Source organism: Talpa europaea (assembly GCF_964194135.1).
Source record: "Talpa europaea genome assembly, chromosome: 7".
In the NCBI taxonomy this organism is placed as follows: Eukaryota; Metazoa; Chordata; class Mammalia; order Eulipotyphla; family Talpidae; genus Talpa; species Talpa europaea.
This window is the reverse complement of record NC_140074.1, coordinates 45418315-45422996: the sequence shown is the minus strand read 5'-3', so window position 1 is coordinate 45422996 and position 4682 is coordinate 45418315.

The window sequence follows — 4682 nt, the reverse complement described above, 5'->3', positions numbered from 1 at the left end:
AAAGAGGGACAGAGGCCTGCCCTTACAGAGAAAATAAATCTGTCAGGGGAGAAGGACACTAATCCAAAAGTGGAAGGAAGAGAGTTGGGTGCAATGAGAGGAAGGTACAGGGCAGACCCAAGTGAGTCCAGGGGTCTGAGGAAATGTTTAGGACAGAGATTTTTAAGCTTCCTCAGCCCCATTCCCCTAATTGGAGCCTCTGATCACCTCAGTGTTGATCAGTGTCATGGGCAAACCTTTCTCGTAAAACTCATCATTGTACCGGGCCTCCCAGTGCCATGACTATCTAGCCTTCCTCCTGCATCATGTAACTGTCTATATGTGTGGTCAACATAAGGCTGCCCAACTACATTCCATTTTTCCTTCCCTCCTGGGTACATTTTAGGACTGAACTTTTCACTCTCCCTTAGGAATAGTTTGACTTGCTTCAGTCTACAAATTATGAGCAAAAATGACATGTGTCACTTCTGGGCAAAAGGTTTACAAATCAGTGTGCAATTAATCGCTGGCCCTTTTCCCAGTCACAGAGCTCCTGTGGTGGTCACGTGATGAGATCAAGCCTCCAAGGGTTGGGAGCACCCCTGCTGACTTACTTGCAAGTAAAGTATGAATAGGAAGTGAGTGCTGGTTGCATTAAACCATTGAGATTTGGAGGGCTATTTGTTACTGCTCCACAACCTACTCTAGCTGATGAGTCAATAGGTAGCTACCCACTGGACTGTGAGCAACTTAAAAATAAGAGTTGCTTATCTCTCTATATTGCCACTGCTTATTAGCACATGGTATGTGCCCAGTGACTATTCACTGAATTAATTCATTAGTATACTTACCATTTTTTAATCAACCTATTGAAACTCAATTCAGATGTTGTTTAAAAAAAATTATGAAATAATTAGGAAATTGATCACTACAGACAGTCCAGATAGGAAATGATTGTTGTGAAATCAATGGAAGCAACTTCACCAAATGTGACATAGATCATGTAGCTCATACCATGATGTACAGAAATGTTTATGAAAATAGCCTGGGTTTTAGCTTAAAATGCTGACTTGCCCTGAATACAAGTAAGAGCAAAGTGAGAACAGTTTAATAACATCCTGGATCAAATCCATTATTTTTGTAATTGCATCTCTATCTAACTGACACTAGGGGGAATTAGCTCCATACTCACAATCCATACTCACAAACCAAAGAGAAAGGATCAGTAATTAGGAGAAGAACCAATTCCCCAAGGGTTTTAAATTTGGAATCTACTCAATTACTTCCCCTTGAAAAACTATATTCATTTTTTGAAAGCAGTTTTCAAGCTCCTGAGCCATCCTATTTATAATACTTTATCTTCAATTACTTTCCTCATTGTGTCTTTCAGAGAATACATTTCCAATTTCCTGCTTAATTCCCTGTCTACACCCATGGGTATCCAAGACTAGGCATTTTAGGGTTGAAACAAATATAAAGTAACAATCCAGACTATATTATGCCAAATAATTAAGGGACAAATATTTGTTCCTCATTACAGCTTGTATTACTGATTAATTTGGAAATAGATCTTTTGCTAAGGATAAATGGAAAATCTGCCATAAATTTAGAAAGGTGTGTCCTTTTTCACTGGACTTCACTTCTCTGTGCAGTCACTAATGTTGTTATCCTTTAGTACAGTATCAATTTATATGTCATTGAAGAATATGAATCATCATGACTCCTAATTAAAAGGTTATTATTCAAGTTAGTGCTAAAGGTAGACTAATTGCTGTAATAAACTTAACTATATTTTTAAGATAATAGAAATTTCTTTCTTGAACCCTTAACAGTCCTGAATGGACGTTCAGGCACTTTTAGAATGCAGCCAGCTCTCTTCCATATCCAGACAGTAGGAGGAAAAGAGCACAGAGAAGCATGTGTAGAAGATTTTATGGGGAGGGGCTGGAAAGGGCTCACAGTCTTCTCTCTAATATGATTGTTGAAACTCAATCCAATATTCATATCGAATACAAGACAAACTGCCTAAGAAAAAGAGGAAATGGGTTTGGGGAACATCTAGCAATCAACTTTGGATTGATGTGCAAAATCTAATGAGTTGTGGGGTTTTTTGAGATTTAAGAAATATGAAATGGACAGAAATGAGAATGACTGGAGTCTGATTATTTATTTAATCATATATTCTAGCTATGTACTCAGTGTTGCATGTTGATGTGTGTCGAGCTGAGCTAATAGGAGGTAGTTATACTATGTAATACTGAAGGACTGTTACTTCAGTAGTTTTCAAGTATGGTCAGATATCTAGGGGTCCCTGCCACATTTTCAGGGGGTCTGAGAGATCAGAAACCATTTTATAATGATACTAAAGCATTATTTGCCTTGTTCATTATGTTAATATATTTACACTAATCGTACAAAATCAATGGTGGTAAAACAGTTGGTACATTGATATAAATCAATGTATGCACTCAGTTAAAAAAAATAGTGGGGGTGAGAGGATAGAGAGGGCTCACCTGATAATAACTGAGGAAAATTACTATTGTTACTAAATCTCAACCCTTAAATACCCATCTTCTGAATAGTAAATGTGATAAATTTCCAAATCTGCATGAAAGACTTCTGCTCTACCCAAGTATGGCGGATATCTCAAAGAAAAAACACGTGTACAATTGTTCGATTTGCACCAGCCACCTTTTTTTTTTTTTTTAATGAAACAGTCTTTTTACTTGAAAGAATGCTAGGAGTCATACCATGGTTATTTAAACTTAGGTATAGGCAAACATCTTATTAAAAATGAATAAAGTGAGCCTGTCACTTCATGTAAAACAAAAGACAATCTTGATTGTCAATGGTAAAAATTTGAGTTTTCAAGTAAAAATTAGAATCCTAGAAAACTTGTATATACCACCAGGAGCTCAACAGCTTTCCAGTACTTAAACACTTGTGATAAAATTGGTGATGCCATCAAAGAGTGTGATTTTTGTTTGTTTTTGTATCATGAGCTGTGTCAATATTTGAGTGATCTGCAGAACTCAGTAAACCAAATGAAGAATGCACAATGTTCCGAAATCATGCATGGGAAAACAATTCATTCAAAGTAAAAGACAGACTAATGGATTCTGTTGCAAACAAATAAGAAAATTTCATTAGTATCATTTCACATTTCACATAACAACTAACTTTAAAGAAACTACCACTTTTCAAGTTTTTGTGTAGAGTCCAAAAATAATTATAATTATCTGAAAATGCCATTAAAATATTTCCTTCTTTTCCAACAACGTATCTGTAGGAGGCCCTCTTTTTCTTTACATATTTCAACAAAAACAACATACAGCAACAGACTGAATACAGAAGCAGATACAAAAATCCAGCTATCTTTTACTAAGTCAGACATGAAAGAGACTTGAAAAATGTAAAAATGACACCACCCCTCTTGCATCATCTTTTTTTATCTTGGAAAATATATTTATATTTCACAAAGTCTTTGTTAAGTATATCAACAAGTTATAAAAAAAATTTTAAATGAACTGAAAATTCTTTTCAATTGCTCAGTTTTAATTCTAAATGGTTAATATCATTAAGAAAAGTTCTTTGGGATCTCGTCTTTCTTGATAAAGAAATCTTGACAAATGGTTATTAATTCAGCAAATATTGAGTATCTATCATAGCTTAGAACCTATGGAGATAAAAAGTTGAATGAAGCCTGGTTTTGCCATTACATGACTTGCCCCAGGTTTTATGCCAATTTTTATAGACAGAAATGCCATCATACGGAGTTTATGTAAGTACCTGAGACACATCACCTCAGAACTGAGAGGCTAAATAAAGTTAGATAAAGAACACTTGGCACGAGCCTAAAAACCTGCTTTCAAAATGTGGCTCATTTGCTTAGATTCTGTAGCCTCAGTTTCCCCAGTCCATAAAAAAGGGAATATTACTGGCCTCACAGAGCTGATGTGAGGATCAAACGTAGGGTTTGTGAAACTCTAAACTACAAAACTATGTTATTTTATCATTGTTTTTATGAAACTCAACAAGTTGATGTGATAGGATGATGGGAGCAGAAATATTAGTGTTTGTTGTGTTAAAACTATAAAATCCAAAAACTCTAAACTCTGAAACAAAAATGACGACAAGGGCCTTCAGTCCAGAGATTATGGATCATTTACCTTAGTGCAAATCATAGAAGTACCAAAGACAAGAACATTTTTCCCCAAATTGCCATTGAACCCTAGGCCATCATGTTCAGCCAGCTTGTAATCTACTAAGTACACTACATCAGTATCATGAATGTCTGCTAAAATTCATATGTGCTATACACACAATATTCCCTTTTAATAGAGGAGCTGTCCATCTTCTATTAAAAGAAGCACTTGTCAATTAGCTTGAAATGACCATTTCTCCAGGATCCCAAACTGGCTCATGGTAATGAATTTCTTATCTAAGTAATCAAAAGTCATCTGTTTAAAGTTTGTTTTCATAATCTGAGAAATATCTCCGTAAAACTTATCAGCCCACGCTTTTTCCTCTAAGTTGAAAAAATCAATAGTATTTAATTTATTCATTTAATAAGCATGTATCTCCTCAGTGTGTGGCCCTTTGCTAGGCAATGAGAATATAAGATGAACATGGTTCTTACTCAGCTCTGATACTCTGACAGGGAAATAAGAAATAAACAAGGAAATAATATAAATGTAACAATA